At 41.0% G+C, this 25,842-nt stretch overlaps 1 long non-coding RNA gene across 1 annotated transcript; it reads left to right on the top strand.

The window, feature by feature from the left end:
• Nucleotides 1-1,013: 1,013 nt before the first annotated feature.
• LOC311434112 lies at nucleotides 1,014-25,472 on the top strand. Its single transcript, XR_014691260.1, has 5 exons — nucleotides 1,014-1,112; nucleotides 3,186-3,356; nucleotides 22,733-22,842; nucleotides 24,335-24,413; nucleotides 25,348-25,472. It is a non-coding gene; the product is annotated as an uncharacterized lncRNA (long non-coding RNA).
• Nucleotides 25,473-25,842: the final 370 nt, after the last annotated feature.

Genomic DNA, 25,842 nt, shown 5'->3' with positions numbered 1-25,842 from the left:
TGAATTTCTGCACCCAAAGTACACACAAATAATCTATGTAAATCTTTAAAGCCGTCACAGGATCAAGTTTGAAGTGATCTAATATCAGGCTAACGCTTTCCTCTTGAGGAAGAGAATACACTGGTTCTGAGCAGAAGCTGTAGGCCAGCCTCAAGTCCTCTCTTTCCAGCCAGTCACAATGGAGTGGGTCACCATCAAAGCTTCTGTTCCCCTTCCTCAAGTGTCCACCTAATAAAAGGCTATTTCTGGGACAGAGAAATGGAAAGAGCAGATGAATGTAAGTGTTCAGCATCTTTTATCTTCTGCAGATTCTCAGGCAGAACAAAAATGTCAGAGACAGGTTTAAACCCCCTAAGAAACTAGTACTTGAGTCAAAAGCCTGAGATGTTCTGAAATGTAACTCAGGTGAATTATCCTCAGCACACCTTGACAGAAAGTTGTCGCTTCTCTCTCACCTACTGAATTAATTCTGATTAGAAGTTGGATTGTCACAGGCTGGAAAAGCAAAACTTATTGAAGAAAAAGCTGGGAGGCCAAACATCCTCTTCATCAGAACCCATGAAGTGTCCTTCTCTAATCCTAGCAGATGTTCGCTGCTGGCTTCCTAAAATATTCCTCCCCCAAATATCAAAATGCTATGCATTTGCTCTTGCAGCAGCTACTCCACAAAGGACATCACGTTGTCTGGCTTTCCTCTAAATTATCTCTACATGTTTGGCTTTTGACTGGGAGCTTCTCTGATCAGAGAGTGCTTGGCACATTTCTAGCATGTACTACTGATTAATTAATTGTAATCAAAGAGAGACCTGTAGGTACAGGCAGATTGCTCGCCTCCTTAGAGAAAACATTTCCTTTCTCACATCCACTGTCTGCAAATGAAACAAACCCCAACACGCCACCCTGCCTTTGTCATCGTTCTGTTAGAAAATTTACATTCAGGGGCTAAATGACGGGAAAAGCAGCGACGTGTCCCACCCAAGAGCCCTAACTCCCACCCCCTTCTCTGTTTCCAGCTGTGACTAGACTGAGCCTCACATCTGGACAGCCACCTGCATCGTCTAATCCAAGTGCAGAGAGAAGATACCTCTCTGAGCTATTAAAGATGAAACCTGGTGAGTTCCCTGCCATCTGTGGGCAGCACCAGCCTGGTGCTCCCCAGGAACAACCAAGAGCACTTGACTCAAAAACAGTTTCCCTCCCTAAAAACCTCTTAACGCTAATAGCAGAAAAACAAAACCTAGTAGGAAGGAACAAAAGGAAAGAGGCTGAGCGGATGGGTTTAGAGGAGACTCCTTTACAAGCTTATTTTGGCACCTATGTTAGCACAGAGTGCATCACAGGAGAAACTTACTCTGGAAATGAAACTTGACGAGTATTACCCCTCTTGGAAGGTTTTTGGTACAAAGGTACAATCGGGCTGAATGTCGATGTTCCTCAGAAAGCTGCCTACTTCTGAGGCAAGCCAATAAAAAAGGGGGGAGGGGAGGAAAAGGAAAAGGAAAAAAAGGGAAAGGGAGAGGGAGCGGGAGAGGGAGTGGGAGCGGGAGAGGGAGAGGGACAGGGAGAGGGAGAGGGAGAGGGAGAGGGAGAGGAAAAGGAAAAGGAAAAGGAAAAGGAAAAGGAAAAGGAAAAGGAAAAGGAAAAGGAAAAGGAAAAGGAAAAGGAAAAGGAAAAGGAAAAGGAAGAGGAAGAGGAAAAGGGGAAAAAGAAAAAAAAAGTGCCATCCTCCCACCTGTTGTAGCAAAGATTTTGACAAGACAGCAGGTACAGGAAGCTACTCATGGGAAAAAGCTGACAACTGATCTGTGACCAGAACTATCCTGCATGACTTGGCCACAGTGGGCAGTGAAGCGTGCTAATGTGACACACTCAGCTGTGTGTCTTTTCTGCCCTTTGTGAATACTGAGTATAACTATGATATCTGGGGGGAACGGGGGAGAATCTATTTTATTCAGATGAAACAGCCTTAACATGCAGAAAGGATGATGACTAATGCCGGACAAATTAATTTTGTTGCAAGATTTGTTTTATGAAAAGCCCCAAATGAACCTTTTTAGTTTGCTTCCAAAAAGCGGTGTTCTTTACTGAGGGCTGGCTTTTACTCAGGGCATTCTTAGAAACCCCCAAATGATCAGTTTGGGGTTTATCAATGTGGTTATTTGCAGGTGTGGAAGAAAGGAAGTAAATAAAAATATGATTTGACATTTCATTAGTAATGCTAGAGATGGCTGTGCTCCTAGCAGAGGCAATGAATATTGCACCTGCTGGAGTGCAAGCAATAAAGGCAAATGCATAGCCTGCTCTGACCTCTAGCCTTCATTACCCAGAACAATATGCTGCTCCCTGTATCCGAAATCATACCAAGCTTGTGATAGCAGCAACCAGTGGCTGGATTTACATCCACCCAGCCAGAGTTAAATTGCTATGATTCAGCCACCTCCTTCCTTTCTCTCTTGAATATAACCTGTCTTCTAGCTAGACTGCTGCCTTTCCAGTTGGGAATAAGCCACTGTTTTAAAGAAAAAGAACTGTGTGGGTGGAGTGAAATGCTTGGAGGATATATGCTCTGCCATTTAGATTTTTTCTCCCTATTAAAGAACGGGTGCAAGAAAGATGCCAGAATCCAAAGCACAAACTCAAGTGTGCAACAGCATCTCTGAGCTTCTTGCTTGGTCTTTCAGATAACCAGACAGAAAGGGCAGAAGGCAAGGTTCTGGTTTCTAGACCAACTCCAAGCAGTCAGTGGTCACTAGTCCAAATATTTTAATTATAACATATATTAACATCAAAGTAATATCCCTCTATAAAGAATGTAGCAAATCATCTAATTTACAGTGGTATAAATAAGATCAGACTTTGACCCCTGTATGAACATGTAATCAATCAGTGAGCTACCCTGTGAACAAAAAGCCATATCCTTGTACTTGATATTTTAAGAGATTATGAGAAAATACTTTGTTTTGTATAAAACATAGTGCACGGGCTTGTGCAACTGTATCTTGAAGGAAAGGTTACATTCACAGCACTTTATTAATAAGAGCTTAATTTTTCTTCTGGCATCTAGTTCTTCACTTAAGAATAAGAGCACCAAGAAAACACAGTGTTGGTTGTGTATCTGGCATGAGTCATAGCAGTTATTTCCCAGCTCCTGCCTCACTCGGGGTGCCTACACTTGTCTCTTACAGGGCCAGTGGTCAGCCTCAGTGAGAAGCACTCTGGGAAAAGCCAACGTTTGAGCCCACTGAACAGCCTGCATCCCTGCTATCTCCTGGCAGAGAGAGTTAGACGCAGCTGAGCGATACCATCTCCCTGCCCCTCTCAGTCCACACAAGAGCCCTGCGGGGGGCACCGTGATGGTAAGTCAAAAGGTGTTCATGATACGGCTGTCTGTGTAATGCATCTGAGCTTGTCTGGACTAGGAAAACTAGTTTATATATGTGGAAATCTATCTACAGAGATATATAGTGAAAGATAATACTCTGTGTCCAATGATTCCTGTCTCCCTTTGGAGATCTGACCACTCTCTGCTGGTCTCTGCTTGCAGGGCTGGCCCTCGCTCTTCTCCTCTCCTGGCCACCTCTCTCAAACAGCTTACACCGCTGTGCCTGTCTGACTTAATTAGTGCCAGTTATGGGTGGAAACCAATTCTCTCATTGACTCGGCTGCTCACACGCACACACTCACATGCACACACCTTTCCAGGATGAAATTCAATGTTTGATGGCACAGAGGAAGCTCGGATTAAGACGTGACCCGAGAGTAATGTCAGCTCTCTGGTCACGAAGCTAATGAGGAATAACCACGCTGGTGGAAACACTCTCTAGGTGCTGCACAAATGGCAGAGCCCTTCCTAGAGACATTAGGCACAAGCTTTGCTACCTGGCCATGAATTCAGATCCAAAGTTATCCTATTGGTATTCTGTTTTCAGCTTGACCTTGCTCTCTAATTCGGAAGAGTGTTGCAGGCAGTGAGGAACAGGGCTACCGGTAATTGAGGAACAGGGCTACCAGTAATTATCGACAAGGCTGCACCTGAGGGTACCCTGCAGCATCACATTTATGGCATTCATCAGATGGGTGGGAGACATGAGCAAATGTGCTCAGGTATGAAGAGGAGTTGAGCCATGATCCCTGTAGGCAGGTATGAGCCATGACCAGAGTCTGAGATGTGCCAGCAGCTGTCCCACCTCCCTCTCAGCCTCTTCCCTGCACCACAAACAGTTGATGAAAGATGTTCAGTCAATGTCAACAATGTTTTTGATGGTAAATAAAACCTACCTAAAGGGAAAAATAATAATGCTCAGCTTTACTTCTGTATCACTTAGCCATTTATGAAACTGTATGCCTAACCAAACAGTACTCCTCATCAGGTTCCAGTATATAACAGAAACAAAACAAAACTGTAAATAAAGAAAAAGAACCCCCTCCAAGAGCATAATGAATTATTATTTAGTTTTAGAGTGCAAAATGGAGGTGGGGCATCTAATTTGTGGTGATTTTCAGTGAAAGTCAGCATTTCAGTGCCTTTTGAAATTTTCCCTCATAATTTGTAACTAAGAGCCTAGACTGTGAGAAAAGAAGTGTCACGATCATCTGGATAAGTGAACTAAATGGTCCGTCTTACCTCAGCACCTCCGCAGAAATTAGTCTGAGAAGGCTGGTTTGGGATCCCTTGTGAATAACACCTTTACTCTACAAAGCAGGAATAATGACAGTGCCTACTCTTACATATCACTTACAATCTGTAGCACTCAAAGTACTTTACAAAGTACAGGAGTCATCCTTTGAATGACCTACTCAAATATGGAGTCAGGAGTTCAGGATTTGTTCTCAGAAGAGGGAAATGGCAGTAGCAGCAATGTCCTTGTTTCATCCATTTGAAATGAAAACTTTCCATTACATTGAATAAGCCACATGTGCAGGCCTTGTTGATCAAAATCTGGTCAAGGTGGCAACCAGAGTCTGGGGGGCAGCACTTAAGTACATGTTTAAAACCAGAATGCTCCCTTCACTGCTGTGTTCACCGAAGGTAAATGTCCGGCATGTTTGAAGTGCTTTTTTGAACCATAAACCTCTGGGCCAAGAGAGAAACAAATTCCTGTCTCAAGTGAGCTTTGCAACCTGCTTTTGGATATATAAATCTCAAGGCACCTCATGTAATTACAGTTTCAAGAGCAAAATATAAGAGGAAGTATCTTTAAAAAATGTTGCCATCACTTCTGCCACATAGGTATTTATGATCTCATCTCTATCTGCAGGGTCAATACTTCCACCTAGAGGTGGCTTTCCATAAGAGTGTCAAATTTATGTTGACGCTTTTGTTAAGCCATTCTGCAGAAATGAATGGTGTGGAGGCTGGGGAAAGCTCATGTCAGAAGCCGATTATTCCTGTCTGGCAGGAGTCGTTCCTTCCATTTTTTAAGTTGTGACCTATCACTTCCCGGTGATTCAGTGACACTTCAGTGCAGAATCCGTGCAAAACCGTGCCCACTCAGATGCAAGGCTCTGGTGGATTACCCAGTGAAACCAGCGGGCAGTTCAGAGGAACCAGAATTCTGACTGGTTTACTTTTCTTTCAAAACTTGTCTTTCTTGGCTTGCTGGAAGGCTAGGGAGCATTCTCACTCTTCTGTTGGTGATCACTCCTAAAGTCTCTGCTTGGAGGGGGTGAAGTCCTCCCTCCAGCTTAATGGAAGGCATCTGTAAAACTTTATCCTCAAAATGCTCTTTAAAAGTGTCACATAGGGCCCTCTATGCAAAGGTGAATTCTACAGAATGGTGTCACACTAATTCCTTTAGTGCACACACACCTCATTTCTGAAATCTGTTCTTACTTCAGAAATTGTTAACAAAACATTTTTGCATTCAGGAGCTCTGCTTCTGTTTTTGCATGTGTGTCTGGTACCCTGGTATAACTTTAACCATACTCAGATATAGTTGCTTTAATTGCTGGCAGCTGAAGACCTAGAATGGTTCACATTTAGTTAATACTTTTTCATTTTTAATTCTTATTTAATGTATTTTATTTTTTAATAATTTAATAATGTATGGAAGAGTTGTGATTTATTTAGTTCAGGGACAAACTGGTGAGTGTGTTTAACAATATCATTTTTTTTTCCACTTATAACTTCATTTTTGGTTTTGGAATGCAATTGACATTATATTATTCTGAATTATGAAAACCTTCAACAATTGCATGGTTCTTGGAATATCAGGAAAGTTAAGTCTGTCAAAACCAAGAATGATGCCTTAGAGACAATGAATGAAGTCTTGATCATTGAAATCAAATGTACAATCTTATTTGATATCAGGGAAGCCAAGCATTTATTATGAATCACAATTACTCAGAAACTAGAGGTGCTACCTTTGCAGAGGCTTTCCACAGAAAGCTTCAGATCTGGGTTTTACACAATTTAACTGAAGGCAAGGTTTCTGAAAAACCTTGTTGGGAAATGTGCTACTGTTAGGTCTCTACACGTAAACCACCATTCACTTTATTCGAACGTGCCGTGCACAACGAGACAGGTTCCTACCATTCTGTTTGCACACTTAAAATAAATTTCCGGTTTTGCTTGGCTTTGCTGCTCATGTTTCAGAGCTGCTGAGCTGGCTGATGAGCAGGTGGACCCGCTACCACACCCTGAGGCCTCACCGGTCTCAGCCACAGGTGGTGCAGGGAGGCCCTGCCCATCAGGGCCTCCAAAGCAGGGCCACGTTCAGCTGAGGTGCCAGAAGCCTCCTCTCAGCCTGGTTTCAGAGATCAGGGTTTGGTTGCAGATTTCCTTCAGGATTCCTGGGTGAGTAAGTGCAGAGGATGTGGCCTGTTCTCGTCCTGATGTCTGATCTGTAAACTGGGAATAGCACGCTGCTTCTGCCCCTTACCTTGTGCACCCACCTGCGCTGGCACACCTTGTTAGTTACCAGCACAACATTAAAATCGACATCCTAAGATAGTTCGTGGCCTCAGCACATTCATCACTTTAAAAGCATGGTGAAGCTGTGTGTGGAGAATCCTTCTGCACATCTGAAGACACTGCATTATTTCATCAGTACTAATCAGCGCTAATCAAACCTACCCATTAAATTAACAGATAAGTAATGCCCAGCTGAAAAGCTCAGCAAGCACTGGGGCTTTTTTCTTGTACAGCAGAAGCCTGTGTATCACAGCTCTGCTCTTGCTGCTCTACTGCTGCAGGCTGCCACCAGCACCAGAGCTGCTCGCCGCACCCAATGCCACAGACACGCTCCCAAGCCGCTGTTGCAAGGTGGGCGAAGATGATCGGGCAGCCTGTAGCTGGGTGACTGGCTGTTTTCTGAGCACCCCAGCAGGGTCTTTCTGCCCCTGGCAGGGTAACTTGCCCTCACTGACCTCAGCACTAGGAAATAAAGCTCTCCATATGAATACCAAATGAAATCCAGGGAAAAATCCAGAAGAAAAAAAAAAAATCTCAAGGGTATCTGATACTACCTTTTGAACCTGCTGGCAGTTTGTCACTCCTCATCCATTAGGCTTTGCCTCAAACCAGTAATGGCACCAAACCTTGGTAGATGAGGCAGGGCTGATGTTCCACACTGTTACACTGAGCACTGATGGGTACACAAGCCTTACAGATAGCAAAGAGCAATCCAGAAGCAAGGAAGATCAGTGTCAAAGAAATGGAGCAATTGTGTTGTTCTCAGAGTCCCCAAGGCCTGTAGTGAGACAACTGAAGAGCCAAAACTTTGTCAAGTTGAAGCCATTGCCCAGGACTTAGAATTTTATAGTGGTGGAAGGAGGGCCTTCTTATATAAAACATCTAACTGGATAATCCATCTCAGAGAAAGGAGCTAGAAAAAAAAAAAAAAAAAAGAAAGAAAGAAAGAAAGAAAAAAGTATGATCACATGCAAAAAGGTTGCTACTATATAGGATTTTTAAATATTCTGTTATGCACAAAGTAAGTTAATAGTTAACCAGCAAGGCCCACATGGTATGTTTGATAGTAGGGAGGGCGTGAGTGAGGAAGATTAAGGGTTGTAGAAACACAGTCGTGCAACTATTCAGCTGATTTGTATGAATGTCCTGGTGTTTTTACCCGTGCTTCTTCCTCTATTTTTCTGTTTCATTTTTTTTAAGAAAACATGTTGGATGCAATCCTGGTCTCTCTGAGATGAATGGAAAAGAACATTGACTCACTTTGTGTGGGCACTGTGGAAGAAAGTTTTTTTTGTTGTTTTTCTTTTTTCTTTTTTTTCATTTTCCTTTTTTTTTTTTTTTTTCCAGTAGGAACTTAAATAACAGGCTGGATGGACCGGTGTAGTGAAAGACGACCAAGACTGCCATGCAAAAAGTGGTTGGCGGTGTTGCGATTTTTTTTTTTTTTTTTTTTTTTAAGAAACTAGGGCAGAAAAAAATCGTAGGTGGCTTGCGACTTCACAGGGGGTTGGGAGCTGGTGATGCGAGAGCAGCCATTTTGTAAAGCTGAACAAACAGGACACCCTGTCATTGACTAGTCACCATGCTGAGCTGCGAACCTAGAGGGCTATGTTTTATTCCTAGATGTAGTGCCAAATAATAGAGGTTCATACCAGGAAAACCATTTTGCCTGAACTGCGTTCTCTGAGCCCATTCTCTATGGCTCTCTCGTAGAATTGTCCCACAGGGCAAAGCGGTGTTTCTGACTCTCAGCTTCTCAAAGTATGGTTTAGATAGGAAGTCCTGAACTGTTTTAGACCCATTCTTCCTCCCCCTTGTGAGCACACAGGTGATGTTTTGTCTGCTGGATCATGCCACATGGCAGCAGCCAAATGGCCACCCAGATTTTGGTGCTGTCACCTCTTTTGAGCCTTGTTGCTCTGCCCACAGCAGTGCATGCACCGTGCGTGCAAGCATTTTTAGCTTTATTCCTGCTGGTGGTGACTTGGAGAAGTCCTCAGCAACATTCTGCAGCTGCACTTTTGGCAAAATTGTATGAGGCATTAACTGTCCAGTTCTCACACCGTCCTGTTGAAATACAAACAATAAATAATGAATAGAAATGGCAGACATTCGCTATGACTAAATGTTATCCAGACCATAAAACCCAAACAGAAACTACAAATAAATGTTCCATTGCATAATTACAACGGGAGATATTTCTAGCGTTCAGTCATGTGAAGTAACATCAATAAAAAGAGAAAATGCACTCAGGGAGCCTAAAAAAAATAAATATTTATTTGTAAACTGATAATTGAATAACAGTCTCTTCAAGAGAGGCTGAATATTTACTGGTTAAACCAACAACCGTGACTTGGCTGAGCCACAAGCAAAGCTGCTGAGTAGGTGATGTGCTGCAGGTAATTTATACTTTGCTCTAGCCCCAGTTGTAGATCACGATGCTGTCTGTACGCCACTGGCTGCAAAGCGCTTCTTTGCACCAACTTTGTCCAGCCTTTTGATTGTAACAGGCCATACCTTCTTCATCCATCAAAGGAACAGAAATTTGTCTTATGTTTCTGATCCCATGCTTTCCTGACACAGAAAGAGGTATGCCATGGAGTATGCCGTACAGCTGCATCACGCAACTTGGTACCCATCCACAGTCACCACAAGAATAGGGGGACATCTCTGTTTTGGTCATGTGTATTTGGTAAGTGGTGGGAACATTATTTGCTTCTTTCCACATCTAGCAGGCTTCAAGAGAAACAAGAAACAAGCAGTGGACAGGATTAGAGCTTTGTGACAAGGCTGAACTTGGCCTACTAGAAAATAATACATTTTTAAGAATATACTTATATTGTGACAATGCACTTCTACTTGACTAAGGTGTTTTGCCTGGCCCCAATAAGAGTAATGAACTTGTATTTATTTTTTTAATCAGTAAAAAAAAAAACAAAACACTATCCACCCCTGAATGACACCAACACAATCTTTTTAGCTTAACTGCATTAACACCAGAGCCCTTCTTCACTAGCAAGGTCAGCAATCATCTCTCTTCAACTCCTAGCACAGAGTAGGGTGCGCTCAATTTATCTACTTTCCAGCAAGTCATCTTCCAAGAAATAGTAGATTTTTATCACCTCAGCTAGAAGAAATGTAATTCCTTCATCATAAAAGATAAGCAAGCCTGTGTCTTAGAGATTACTGCTCAGATGACCTCTGCACTTTAATATAAATAAATATACTACATCCATTCTAAAAAAGATGTGGGAAAAGATCTGTAGCAGTTTTAGAACGTTTTACCTCTGTTGGCTTCAGTGGAACTATGTTAATTTATATCAAATGTACATCTAGCCTTGCATCTCCAGTGCTTTCTTCTCAGACAGAGTAGAAAATAAGTGTGGAAAGCACAAGAGATAACACTGGAGCTATCTAGTCCCTCATACTAAATATTAGTCAAGATTACAGAGATCTTATTTCTAATGGTGTCTACAGATTCCTTGGGATTATTTTTTTTATTTTCCCAGTTTGGATCAGGCCCGGGTACGTAGGATTTAGATCGTGTATTTAAGGGTCCTTCTGATTCAGCACCTAATTGTGCTTATCAGCTGATGATTCGAAAGGGGCTGAAGTCATCAAGTAATTGATACCTTATCTGCAAGAAATTATTCTCTTGATAGAAATCTCAGAACAATACAAAAACAATTATTATTTTAGGAACTTTTAACTTGAGACAAATGCATCCTAGAAAGAAGACAGTATAATTCCTAGTGACAAAACCTCATAATTCAACTGTTTCATTCAGTTGTCGTGATTTACAGCCTTTCCCCTGGAGAAGGCTATGTGAAGTGATCAGAGTGGTCATAAAATGAGATGAAGTGAACTTTCTGATACTCTCAATTAACTGTCATGTGCCCATTGGTATGTGCCCAATAAGAACTTGCAGTTATGTTATGTTAGCTTACAAAACTAGCTAGGTTTATCAAATGAAGATAAAATCACTTCCTTCTTCCCAAGGAGACAATTTTCTGTTTTTTTTTTGTCAAAGATTTGAGGCTGGGGAGCAGAGAATAGAGGACCACTTTGGACACCAAACCCCGTCGAGTGCAATCGCAGGCAGCCTGATCTGGTTGGTGTCACTGCCTGCCTATTCCAGCTCCTGCGTAAGGCTGTCTTTTTCAACTTACCACTGGAAATCTTTGATTCACAAATGCTCTAGGATAAGCACTAAGTCTGGTAGAATTCTGCTATAGTTCACCGGTGAATAAGAGAGGATATTTTTTGATTGAAGGGTACAGCATCATGTTTTGAAAGAAACTTTTGGAAAGTAACATGGAGGGTGGCTGCCCTCACCTATCTTCCCAGAGTCCTCCACAGTGACAGCTGTAAATCAGAAAAGCAAGGGCAATGGGATGGTGCTACCATTTCTCTTCTTTCTTTTTGAGAGCAAGAAATGTGAGGTCTAACTTCCCTTTTCCTAGAGAGGTGAATGGGATGATTTCAAGTGTAAATGAGGAAACCTTGGCAGTCTAAATGAAAGTTGTAGGGATTAATGTTTGAGAAAGTCAACCAAATGGACTAGTCTCACTGTCAATAAAAATAAATGATCTAAAACATTAGCTAAATCATGAAGAAAAGAGTACTCCGAGCAAATGGGTCTCAATAAAATGCTGTTCTGGAAATATGAAATTCCGCAAGTGGCTTTGTAAAAGAGAACACATAGTAAACACAACCATAAATCGAAACGGTAATGCAAGTTAAGACTGAGTTAATTATTTTCTGATAGAAAATCTATTATGAGTACATTTAATTCTTGGGCAAAAACAAGCAAATCTCTTGAGACAAAGTCAAGCTCCCCTGCAAATGTATGTTGCATAACATTTGTGCAGGTTATCTGAAGTCATTTAAAAAGCAATTCGGTAATTTGCTTTAATATTTTCAAAATCCTGCTAAGACTTTCTATGAGACAGGAAGTTGAAGGATGGTTCCCTAATAAATTACCTGGTTCTTTCTGTGGGCTCTGGGCCAAATTCAGTGGTGAACTTTTGGGTCATTTAATGTGCACATCAACTGGAATTCTGGAATTGGAACTGTTAAAAAAAAAAAAAAAAAAAAAAAAAAAGATCCAGAAGATTAATTATTGCCAAAACCATGGTATGGTTCAGGTGCAGATGATTACATAGACATTGATTAAATCAGGGAGATGCCTGCTTTGTCATCTGTTACTAACTCTGCTCTTCCGTCTCTTCACTATATCCATGGCATTCACTTTGTGCAGTCAGACGGTACAAGTTCTAATAATTTGGAATTTATATATTTTTTTCTGACTAATTTCTGACCAGCTTGATAATGTCTTTGGTTACCTGGCCTACCACCACTCTTTCCTACATTTTTTTTTTTTGCTTTTCTTCCTCCCAGAATTTGTCTGAATTTCCTCGTACCAGAACAGTGTCAGTCTGAAGTGAGATTCATCTCCTGTAACTTCAGAGGCCTACAAGGTATAGATATCTACATCTAGGCGAGTTTCTCTTTACAGTCGGTGAAGGGAAACAAGCACTTATAGGATGTGATTCATATGACCTATTTTAGACCTACTTTAGATGGAATGAATCACAGCCTAGACAGGCCTATTTTTCCTTCCATGGACTCAAAGGGAGCCTGGAGTGACTTGTTCATCTGCAGGTATCTGTAGTCTCTAGACTACCTACACCACAGATATCTACATAGTATCAGATGAATCCTACCTTTGATTGAAAGCCTCACTCAAACAGCAGCTTAGCTTTCCAGAAACCTAACACTTACTGTATGGTGAAGGCACTAATTCCTTTGAATTTACCTTTCATTGGTATTCATACTATTCTTCACGCCCAAATATTCTTCATTGTTAAGAGGGAAATGATTTTGATTTTTACTTATTTATTGGTGCAATTGCTTCTTAGACATGCCTTTCCTTTTTACCTTCTTCATTCTTTGTCTTAGGAGTGCTGCTGATAATAAACACTGAATTGAAGATTTTCTTTTGCTCTCTCTTTTCATCTTTTACTAAGAATCTGATGAAAAAACCCTCAGATATAGTCAGAGAGATGCTGGCTTGGGTGTCTGTGTTAGATGTAAGAAACTTGTGCTGGAGTGCTGATTTTCTGTTCTAAACTACAATAGTTCTTTAATAATTCCTAGCCTTGCGAGAACAAGAGGGCAAGGCTACCCATGTTTTCTTATGGTTTTCCATCTTCTGAATCCTGAACTTCTTGCTTAGAGACGCATCTTAATGCAGCTTTTTTTTTTTTTTTTCTATATCTGTAACTTCATAACGGTTTGGGGGAGCAAAGCTTTTATACTTGTGGACATAAAGACATCAAAGTTCAATATTATATTTCACAATATCTAAACTGTGGTGATGATGGAGCCCAAAGAGCATTCAAAGAATATGAGAAGACAGCTCAGCAATATGATGAATCGTATAATATGCCAAATTGGAAAGGACTCACAAGGATGATTGAGTCTAACTCCTGGTTTCACACAAGACCACCCCAAAATCAGCCCATGTGTCTGAGAGCTTTGTCCAAACACTGCTTGAACTCCCTCAGGCTCAGTGCTGTGACCACTGCCCTGGGGAGCCTGTCCCAGTGCCCGACCACCCTCTGGGTGCAGACCCTTTCCCTAACCCCCAGCCTGACCCTCCCCTGTCCCAGCTCCATGCCGTTCCCTCGGGTCCTGTCGCTGTCCCCAGAGAGCAGAGCTCAGCGCCTGCCCCTCCGCTCCCCTCCCCTCGTGAGGGAGCTGCAGGCCGCCATGAGGCCTCCCCTCAGCCTGCTCTGCTCTGGGCTGAACAAGCCAAGGGACCTCAGCTGCTCCTCGTACATCTTGCCCTCCAGGCCCTTCGCTGTCTGTGTAGCCTTCCTTTGGATGCTAATAGTTCTATGTCCTTCTTTTATTGTGGCTCCCAAAATTACACACAGTGCTTGAGGTGAGGCCACGCCAGCGCAGAGCAGAGCGGGACAGTCCCTTCCCTCGACTGGCAGTGCAGTGCCTGATGCACCCCAGGGTAGGGCTGGCCCTCCTGGCTGCCAGGGCACGCTGCTGGCTCATGTTCAATCAACTTGCTGTCAGGCAGAACCCCCAGATCCCTTTCTGTGGGGCTGCTCTACAGCCTCTCGTCCCCCAGTCCGTACATATAGCCAGGGTTGCCCCATCCCAGGTGCAGAACCTGACACTTGCTTTTGTTGAACTTCATGTGGTTGGTGGTTGCCTGGCCCTCTAATTTGTCAAGATCTCTCTGCAAGGCCTCTCTACGCTCAAGAGAGTCAACAGCTTCTCCCAGTTTAGCATTGTCCACAAACATACTTAGTTTTCCTTCAAATCCTGCATCCAAATAGTATATGAAAACTTTTAAGAGAACTGGCCCTAAAAAAGAGCCCTGCAGAACCCCACTAGTGATTGGTTGATAGTGATGAGGTTAATAGACAGTTGTACCAAAAGCCTGGAGAATCTTTTGCAGCTCAGTCATGCTACTAGCGAGTAGAAGGAATAAAAGAAGTAAACCAAGGCATTGACATTGTAATGCCAAGGAAATGTCCAGAGGAAGAAGAAATAAGGAAGATAAATTTATCTACTTGAATAAGGTTTGGTCAGAAAAAATCCATAGAGTAAGGCTACAGATAGCTGATGCAGAAGTTATCTCTATCTCAAGACATGACAGTGAAAGCCAGAAATCCACCAAAGATGTAGACAAAGATTGAATACCTTCAAAAGCAAGTTTATTGGAGAAAATACCACATATTAAGTAGACTGGATATATAACAAAAGTCATATGAGAGAGATCAACACTTTCTTAGGCTATTCAGAGAAAAAGGTGATGAAAATATTCAGGCAGTGTCTCTTGTGGCAGCAGGATTACTGGGTTAGCCACAGAAGCCCGCTGTCAAGCACACAGAGGGAAGCATGGCATTTAAACATTATGAGGACATAGAGAGGGAAACCCAGGGCAGATAGAAATGATGGATCCATGTTTGTGTTATGGTAGGTTGAGGAAGGATACCAATTCAGCCTGAGAAGATTATAATCAGAGAGGAGGAAGACAGTCATTGTAAGTCTGAACTCCTACCACGTCACCCTTTTGCCATCTCCCCGTGGATGTCTAGCAGTCCATGCCCAGCATGACAGAGCTCTTGGTCCTGTTTCCAGGGCACCTAGCAAAAAAATGTTACGGTAGTCTAAGAGTGCAAGGTCTTGCATTTCTCATTCTTCTACCTTCTTTTCTTCTTACCTAATGTGCTATCCATTGTCCTAAGTCTTGTGTGAAGGTCTGTTGTGAAGTCACTTCTGCATGGGCTTCTCCCCCTTCACCTCTCTACTTGTAAGTGTACTGCCAACAATAAACTATAAGACTGCCAGTAATGAACAGAGGTTAAAGCCTTCTAGTAAAACTAAAATAATTAACAGTCTAAAACATATGTTTAAACATAGTTGTAGTTTCATTCACTACCATAGATTTACACTTGAATGAAGGAAGAAAGAATCAGGAGTAGAACTGGAAAGAAACAGATACTTTTTTTTCCACGAAAATATTCAAGATCTTAAGGAGTATTCATTACAAACCAACATGAAATCAAAGGAACATCAATTTTTTCTGCAAAAACAAAATTTCCTACGGAGAGAATGTTACGGGGTGAAAGGGAAGGTGTCAGTCAAATTTCAATATTATTTGCTCCATTTTATTATAACAGAAGGTGGTTCCAAAGTACACTTTTTACAACAAAATGTGAAAAGACGGGATGTTTTCTAACTGAACATCTGTTTCTTCAAATGCAAATATTTTCTCTAATGCAAATATTTTTTTAAAAAAAATTTGAACAGGCCTAGTCAGGAGCATTTTTTATAAATGTGAAACAAATTTGAATGAAATTAAAATTTGCCAAGAGTCACTACGTAGTTTCAATGTTACTTAGGCCTAGTAAGTATTATTTTGATACAGATAAGAGAAATAAAAGGAAGTTCACTTTTCTCTGTGTTCCTTAGGTTAATGAATTATATAGTTTCGCTTACTTAGTATGGCAAAAGTAGGCTTTGGGGGTTTATGCACTCAAAAATACGTAAAAATTATAAGGGTGTTTAACCAAAAGACAGATAGTCAAAAAAGTACCTATGAATAAATTGTCAACAGACAGTTTGTTTCTGGTGCTTCAGAGAGGATTTGGAGCAATTTCCAGGAGGAAGGTGAGGGAAGGAAATCTATCTGGTGAAGTGATGCATTAATAAAATGGATTGTATGACCTGTTTGCCTCTGATAGAAGAGAGTTGGACACAGATTTTTACACAAATCTAAGTGATGAATACAGCAGTTAAACCAAAATGATCAATTTTGTTTGCTATAACCGTCAGAGTTCTTTATCATTATCTAGCGGTGCTTCCAACAAACACTTGTAAAAAAAAAAATAATAAAAAAAAAATAGTTAAGACATTAAACATGGGAGGGGAGGAAAAGATGGGGGGGGGGGGGGGGGGCAACATGCACACACTGATTGAATGCTGGTACTGGCCTACCTCCAAGGAGAGCAGGGTTCAGTTCTTGGTAGGTCTTGGTATGCTGGGCAACCTTTGCTGAATCCCTTTATCTTCTGGTTCCTGAGGTTCCCCATCAGCAGTGATCATTAGTGTTGATGATTACAACCCCTTTCCTCAAGGGCTTTGAGATCTACACATTTAAATTACTGCATAAAATAGGTATTATTACTTTGCCACGAATATAATGACAAGAGACTTCATTGTAAACTTTATCCACTATGATACTGTGTATGCTTATTTTTACATGGACAGCAGGACCTTGGGTATGCTTTTTAAAAGTATTTAAGCATTAAACACTTAAAGGAACTTTTTTAAATACCAGCCTCAGCAATCTCAAAAAACAAACAAACAAAAAAAAAAAAGTGAAATGGTAATCTAAATTAGCGTGGAATTGCTCAGGAATTCTCAAATTTAAGTGCAAATAGATATTCACCAAAAGTGGCGGAATAGCCTGTCTTTGATTTTTAGGTCACTACAAAGTTGCAGCAAATAGTTTTGAGGATGTCCTCACCAGCACTAGTGTTAAAACCCCCAGCATCCTCTGTGTAAAGGAAGCTCACCCACAAGAAAATTCATGATGGCATTTCACAGCGCTTCATTTTTATATATAATGGGCTGCCTAGAGCACAGAGCTGAACACTAAGCCACATGTCAAGAGTTCTAGCCTGACATCAAGTGCCATGCTGTATACTGCAATTTCTATCTCTGGCCATTTCCTTTGTAAATTTTCTCTCAGATTCATGTCCCAGTACCCTCTCCCTTGTCAGAGAGCAACATGTAGCAGACCGCCAGCATTAGGATATGCTCATACGAGGAACAACTGGGCTGATCACACTTCCCAGGGAAAATAAACCCATTAAAACTGTCTAATTTTGCAAAGGCTATGTTAGGGCTCCGGATTATTGCTATTTGTCTGGCTTACTGAACCATTTACCTTGCCTGTTTTCCCATGTGTTTCAGGCTTAGATTGCTCTCACTGCGAAGGGCCTTATTTTGCAGGAATGCAGTGGCTATGTTACTAAAAATAACGCTGGCCTGGCACTAATGGTTGGCATAGTAATCACCAAAATTTATTTTGGCACATACCTACAGCTTTGGAACAAGCAAACCTAGAGTGCATTTGACATTGTTTCAATGAATTACTGAATGACTGCTTTACTTTTTGCTAGAAAAGAAATTCTTTAACCAAATTATTTTTTTAAGCTGCTTTTTATTATTGAAACAGTAACATGACAAACTCAATACCAGAATAAAATGTTTTGAGTGATCTCATATAAAATATAGTTTCAATATAATTCTCTCTGATTTGCTATTATTACTATTATTATCATTATCGTTATCATTATTGTTATTATTATGTTTTGAATGCCAAGCAAACCCAGCAGTGGTCAGTTTTAAGACCTCTCACACTCCCTGCATGGTACTGCAGATATCAACCTGTGGCATTTTATATCTGCTTCTGTTTGAACAAGTACAATTAAAGGGCAAAGTGAGATACGAGGCAGTGGCGTATCAAGCCTTTTGTGTTTAAGTGTCATACCTGTGCACTGTACATACAATTTCGTCAGGAGTCCAGCAGCCAGAGGTGACACAGCTGTCCCCTAGAGGCAGTCTTGCTTTTCCGTATCGTAAATTGGGATAAAGTCTATATGGCTAAATCTATGCTGAGGTTGAAACAGATTATCACGGAGTACTTGGGAATTATAACTGACATCCGTGTAATTTCTCCTATTCGCTGCAGTAAGTTGATTTAGGTACAGCAGAGAACGTGGCCTACAATTATTTCCTGTTTATGAATTTCCTATTTGTTACTTTTTGCCCTCAGAGACAGCCCAGAGCATATTTACAGACTTATTAGGTATCAGCAATAACAGGCTAACAGCCATAAATTCCATCAATTGTTCTTCATGTCCTAGAACAAAACTCACTGCCTAAAACACAATATTTAATAATTCTTGTGCTCCCAGCAAGCTTGTTTCAACTTCTGTCCCTTCCTTTTAGAAAAAGAGAAGGTGTGTATGGTGGAAAATGTGTCAGAGGGCTTTGGTTGACATGAAAGGGCTACATCATCTTGAGCTGCAGACATGCAACTTCATTCGTAAAATGTATGGGTAATTATGTGGCATAATTACATGGTCTATCCAGGTAATTGCATGCGAAATTGAGCATGGTGTCATGTGCTAATGAGGTTTACAGCTACACGTACATTTTTGTGTGTGTGATTGCATTGATTAAGATATTTTAAATCTGCTCTAATAGTAAGGATTATTCAATTGTGTGATTTAAACTACTCCCAGCAGGGTGAAAAGTGTACCACTGCAGAAGTTTAGCATGAGGCCTTTTCATCACTGATATATTTCAAGTGGAAATTGAATTGGGTTCTTTCTCCTACCACTGGTGGTTCAGTTGCTCTGCAAAAAGCTGCCTAGGAACTCAGGAGAATCAGTGAGGTCCTGCTACCGCTGTCTCGTGTCCATAGGCTGTGTACAGAGTGACAGATACAGAGTGCAATGTGCAAGCCGGGTGCTTGGTGCTGACTTATCAGAGCGGTATACAGATGGTTATCCTGTGGCCTCAGGGAGGGAGCAGGAGGAAGGCCTGGTAGACCTGCCCCAGTATGATTTTGTTCCTCAGGCTGTTGGGGAGGATGTCCAGAACTGCTCAGAAAGCTGCTGCCCTTCCTGTTTCTGTACTTTGTGGAGACCCTGGGTGAGACAGGGTTGGCCTGAGGCTAGGTGTTTCTGCATAAATCTGCAGAAGTCACCGTCCCCAAAGAAACTGCAGCATCGCCTGCTTCCTGGAGGTAGGATGCACTTGCAAAAACAACTATATTTCAGAGGTCTTCCCCCCTAGAGCAACTGTAGTGCTGTAGTCCCTGCACACAACACAACCAGCTGGCATGGGATGCATCACTGCCTGTGCTGAAACACCAGTCCTCCCCCATGTCCTTCTTCCTCCCATCTTCATACGTTCTGCTATCAAGTACTGGAAAGCAGAGGAAGGTCCACCGTGGCAGAGGAAGGCAACGGCTGATCAAATGACCCTCCTGACAGGAAAATTACGCCTGAGGTATCACCCCTGCGATCCTGCCGTCATCACCGGCTGTGGGTATGGTAAGGCTGAATAGTCCAGAAGAGTAGGCGGGGAGAGGTGTGCCTGACCAAGGAAATTAGAGACTTATTAAATGCTCATTTACAAAGGAAGGTGAGATCATACCGGAACGCAGCACCTGGCCTTTCTTGCAAGTTTATAATACTGACACCTGCTAACATTAAAAAAAAAAATAAAAAATACCCCATTAGGAAAATTATTTCACCCACACTGTCTTGCAGTTGTCTTTCCTTTCACTGAAAATGACACTCTTTTCCTACTGGCTACTGTAATAGTGGAAACAAGCCTAAAATGTGAGCATAATTGAGAACTCTTTTGTATAAAATTATCTCATTCAGACATACTGGTTCTAGGAAGTCAGGCTAATGTAATGATTATGGTAGGAGTCTGGAAGTCCAAGGCTGCTATTCCTGATTTGCCTACTGACTTGTTTTATGACTTTAGAAACAACTTAACTTTTCTGTGATTCATCTTCTTCAGCTGGAAGATGGATATGATAATGTTTGTTTATTTCAATTAAGTCTTGAGTGGCTTAAAAGGGATTAATTAACCTTCATCAGACAGACAACTTAGAATGGTAATAATGCATAATGTTAATAATACCTGAGTAACCCTAAAAAGTGGGGGAGGTCTTCTTAAAAGAAAATGCTGAGCTTTAACTAAAAGATGGTATGAATATAAAGGACAGACTCTATGTTTACAAGTGAGAACAGAGGACCTACTGAGCCATCTAGTCCACTCTTGACCAAGCCAAGCTAAAGTTTGTGTATTTATTTTTTGCTGAACTGTGTGTCTTCCAATTCCACCTTGGCTTTTATTTCATTCCAGTCAGATGGGGAATGTTTACATCTGCTCTTATGAAAACCCATTCACATCTTTCACTATTTCAGATTAATTTGCCTGTTTCGAGCCTGGGTATATCCTCCAAAGTCCGTTCTTTAAATACCTTATACTGTTAATACTTTCAATATGCTTGGAATCATACCGCCTTGCCCAACGAGACCATTAGATTTGCAACCTGCTCCCAGCCAGCATGGCTATTCTTCCAGCACAGGTGTCAAGAGGTTGCGCTGTTAGTTCTGAAAGCCTGGCCTGGTGTTCTAAGAGATATGGAGTAAATCTCTGTAATTTGTCTGAAGATAACTGAAATACATCAGCCTGTAATAGCTGAGGCTCTAGCCCTACCGTAATAATTAAAAGCTGTGTCGGTGTCAAGAAAAGTGCAGTCTGAACCTGTACTTATTTGTGTATTTAAAACCAAAGAATTTAGGGCTGAATTCAGTCCTTGTGTACATCTGTGAGTAAGTACTTGAGCGTAGGTTTGATTCTTCTTATCATAAATGTACCAGTCTGTCTCTGAAGCTCCCAGTGGAAAGCACAAACCTGAAGACCTTTAGGCTACAAGATCCATTTCTTTCCATGAGTGGTTTAGGAGTAAACGGTGCTCCAAAGGCAGAACTTGTGTCTGCTGGTGTGCAGGTTGTCATTTAGGTTCGTTCATCTTTTCTGAGGAAATTATGGCAATTGTGCCCCTGCATTTACAGGGTTGTATCTATAATTAATAGAGCCTAGAATTAGTGCTGTTTGGAAAAGCTGCAAGCATAAAGACAACCTAAAAATGACCACCATTTTCTGTGTGGATGACCAATTTCATTCCCATGTCATCGGTAAGTTAAATACTACTGGAACCAAAGTAGTGCTGAGAGAAAGCTCACTTATCAGCCCTTGTCAGTGGAATGACTGTTTGCTTCTGTCATTATAATAAACCTTCTATATAATAAAACTGACTGCTCCTTCCTCTGTGGAGAAGCTATTCTTCTCCAAATATTAGTTGATTTTAATTAGACCCTGTAGGTCCCCCAGTACACCACTAGGTCTCATTCATTTGTAACTTCCACAGTTTTCCTTGGTGTGTTTATCACAAATAAGGTATCAGTGGTGTTTTAGCCTTCACGGTAAGTGCTTGTTTCGAAGTATTGCGCCTAGGGAACTTGTGGTAACATTTTCAAAATCACCTAAGAGCCCAAGTTCCACTTTCCACAACGAGCGAGGTGCTGAGGCTCTGGCTGAGGCAGCTCACAGGCCAGGCGCCATTTCAGTGCAGTCTATGCAGCAGCTGCAGCCTGGCGTACGGAGCTGCAGCCGGGTCCCTTCTCCTGGTCACACCGGGCTGCTGAAGAGAAATGCTCATAGAGCCTTCAGGATGTCTCCTACCTCATCTGCATTCATTCAGGATCCCTATGGCAACTACAGCAATTGCTCACTTGGAACAGTCATCTTAGGATGGCATTGTATCATTTTTATTTTTTTTTTTTTTAAGTGATTTAGCAATTGAAAGTAAAAGAAAACAGTAAAACTGCATCGATGTCCCAGTAACTCTATGGAGACGAAGTACAACTACTTAAACAGACCAGTAGATGTCCAAAGACTGCTATTGAGTGGAACAACTGGGCTCAGCAGAAAAGCTACAGCCTTCCTCTTGGGCAGCTCAGCACTTTTCCTTGGCACTAATTAGAATGGGGAGAGGGGGAAGCAGCCTTAAATCAGAAGGAAACCTCAAAAGTTACATTTAGGGAAGGAGTAGCTTTTATTTAGGTCAGTGCTTCTGAGGTCTCTAATTTCTAGCATCGTTCTCTTGAAAAGATTCTGCTTCTGTGAAGTGAAATTCTTTCTTACAGGCTCTAAATGGCAATGAAAATTGTATAGTGAAGGAGTCAGTAAGCATTGGGATATATTTCTTGTCTCCATCTGATTATTGCTTAGAATCTATATCAGATTTTGACCAGAGGTTGTTGTAGGAGTATTGGTTTCATGCAGTTACTGCAGAGGTGTTATTTGAACTGTATATCAATAAAGTTTTGATCAGTATCAGAGTGTTTTTCATGTCTCCATCCACAACCATTTCATGGAAAATGTCTGCTAGAATTCTCAGGTCTTCATGGTTTGCAGAGGTTCATGGTGTTTCACTTTGAAGATCCATACCACAATCCCCAGAGTCAGCAAAGGTGGGGTCAGTCATATCACCCCAAGACTTCTACATTGTGTTTAAGTCAATTTAATCACTTTTAGAGTAAGATTTTAGTGATTAGTAATACTTGCATTGAGCCTTATTTTGTTCTTTTGGAGTAGAGATCAAAAACTATTTGTTTTGATTTTTTTTAGATGCAGTTTTCCAAAGTGGTCGTGCTTGGATTGCTACATTTACATTGCTTTGACTCCAATCAGCTCAGCTGGATACTGCAGCTTGTGAACATGCAACGGGTCACGGAACTGTAAGCTTAGCTTAAAGGTTGAGAGATTTTTAAATAGTAATATACTCATGCTCGAGAAATTGTGGCTTTATGCACCACAGTAAAGCTTTGTCCTGGGTTTGTTAAATACCAACTGTTGTAGGACCAAGAAATGAGTTAGTTTCCATGTTAATTCCTAATAAAGGTTTAATGGAAAAAAAAAAGTCACACGAGTGAGGCAGTGGTCCTGACAACACACTTGGGGACAGGTTGATAAAACTCTTTTATGGAAAAGAATTTCTTTACATTTGAGTGAGAGCAATAAATAAATTAAAAATAAAAAAAAATAAAAAAAAAAAAAAAAGTTTTGAGCACTTTGAGCCTATCCTGGTTTTTCCCATATTTAACATGAGTGAGAGGAATCTCTGTGTTTATATATCTAGTCACAAAAATATTTTAAAACATTACTGAAATCAAACATTTGAGGATGAAATGTGTCCCTTTGGAAGCCAATGGCTTAACCAGTGACTTCAGTGGTTGACATCCTTACTCGTCATTCTATCTTGAGATTGAAACCCCTAACTTTAGAAATTAAGAGAAGTAGTTATAGAAGGCATGAAGAGAAATCAGATTTTCTCTTGGTAACAGAAATCTGACTAGTACCAACATTCAGGTGTAATGAGAGGCAAATCTGAAGATACAAACTTGGACTGAGATTATTAGCAATCTAAAGTTTGCTTAATTCAGAACTGAGAAATATTGATTTTTTTTTAATGATTTCACATTAACTTTTATTAATTTTTCACAAATGTAAACATCAAAAGGTGCAAGATAGAAATACATGCTTTTGCAACTTTGTTCTTCAAAATCTATTACATTTAATGAATTTCCTTTTTCATGTATGTATATGGATTTTTGGATTTCCATGTGAGTCACAATTAAAAATCTGAAAAGAGAAAAGAAACATATAGATAGATAGATACTTTTAAAATCAACATATGTTCAATTAAATTGTATTTTGCAATGAGGTCAGCCTGCTGCTTCAGAAGCTTTCCTGAAAAATATATTTGTGTGGATGAATCATTTTAAGATTCAACAGTCAGTGGAAGTTGACAGAGGCTTTTCATATGAAATATTACACAACCTTATGAACATCAAAATTATATGGCAGGAACTGTTCTGTTGAGCGCTACAGTCACTTTCCCAGGATCAGATCAATACATTTTCTGTCAAGGAACAAAATCTTCTAAAACAACCAGATTTTTATTTTTTTTTTTGTAAGAAAATGTTATTTTTAATACAGATAGCAGTGTAAGTCTATAGCAGTACAGATACAATCGCTTCTTATTGAAGCAAACTGAGGAGGTACTCCACAGTACATTTTCACAAACTCACATCCGTCACACAAAAGTGCCTGGACATGCTTAGCTTTTCACAGAGGTGCATTTATTTCAACAGGACAGAGCTCTGCCTGTAGAAGAAGCACATATGCTTGGTCTTTTCAAAATCACTGTCTTTGGTTCTGATCCTACAGGCAACCATGAAGCTCCTGTAACTTGGCTAAATCCTGTTTTCTACATGTGCAAGGCTTGTCTTGACAAACAGCTCTCAAGGTATGGACAAACCCTGGAAACATTCTGCATGTGCATAGCTTTTAGGTGGAGGTATAGTTAAAGACATCACCTTATTTGATCCCAGTGGATCTAGCCACAGTTGCAGATTTGTTTTTAAAGTCTCTTTATGTTGTCTGCGGTTCTTTAAGCACATTTGGGACATTCAGAGTTACTTTCAGGGGCTATTAAGGCCTCTTTCTGTATGAAACAAGACAAAGATAAAAGAAGGGGGTGAGATTTCTTTGCTTTTTAAGAAATTAGAACCATCGTTTGAAGTCATTCAGTCTTTTCTGTTTGCCAGGCCTTTTCTTCCCATTCTCTAGCAGACAATGTCCCAGTGAAGGTCAAGAGTTAATCAGAAAACATAATTGGTTTCCTGTGTTGGGGAAGAAATAATGTCATCAGACTGATAGTTGTAATGATTGTAGAAGAAATAAAATAGTTATTGAATTAAAATAAAAATAAAATAGTTATTGAGTCTGCTCCTTAGCTTGGGCTGAAGAATGTGTTCAAGTGTGTACAAACTTGAGATTATCTGAAGTAGAGATCCTATGACGCTTAATTTAAATCCTGTGGACAGGAAAACAGCATTTTTTAGGTTCTCTGTTGTAAATCTTCATACAGAAAAGCTAAGGGTAATTGTGACACCACATAACTTCAGGCACCTAGGGACTTTTGCCATAAGACAGTCTCTTCATAGGCTGCTTATGGACAATGAGGGGAGCTGAGCAACCACCAGAAGGAATCCAGAATGATTCTAGGCCCAAGAGGAGCCTGTTTGTCTTTGGTAGTTGGAGTGAGAGGCCCTGATTAGAGTGAGAGGCCCTGAGAAACACGCAGAAAGTTTTGCTTTTGTCTATCTCTGAACTAAAGCACGTAACTGGGTAATAACTGGATAACACTGGTTTTGTTTGTCCTTCATCTCTTGCAACAGGCTTAAGATGCCTCAAGGCTGTCTCTTCTAACAGAGGCTCGGGGAAGTGGAGTGAGGGCCACAGAAAACTTTGTGAAGCAGCTACAGAAGAGGGCAGTGTTTGCAGTGCCTGGTGGCTCAAGAGGGAGTTTAACACAAAGTTAGGGCCTGAGCTTCCAATGCGCATCTCCACCTTGGTGATGTTTACCTGAACAATACAGTTCTGAGAAGACGCCCTCCTGTTTCCTGAGGAGCTGTCATCAGCTGTATCACTTTCCAACAGGTAACCTAATTTGAGTAGTTGTCTTGCTCAGTATCTGAATACCTTCTTTCTCCTCCAGCTAGAAGCAAAATTCTCTGACAAGGATCAACAGTCTAGATCCAAGGCTGTTTATTCAACTTCTGCTAGTGCAGCAATCCCTTCAATTTCTTAGCTATCATGCAGACTCTCAGGAGGCAAGGAAAGGTACATTTCCCTTTTCTTCTCAGATGTCACAGTGGTACCCCACCACTGTG

The sequence above is a fragment of the Aythya ferina genome (assembly GCF_964211825.1).
Source record: "Aythya ferina genome assembly, chromosome: 1".
Taxonomy (NCBI): domain Eukaryota; kingdom Metazoa; phylum Chordata; class Aves; order Anseriformes; family Anatidae; genus Aythya; species Aythya ferina.
The sequence above is the reverse complement of the archived record's forward strand: the minus strand, read 5'-3'. Positions and strand labels throughout refer to the sequence as shown.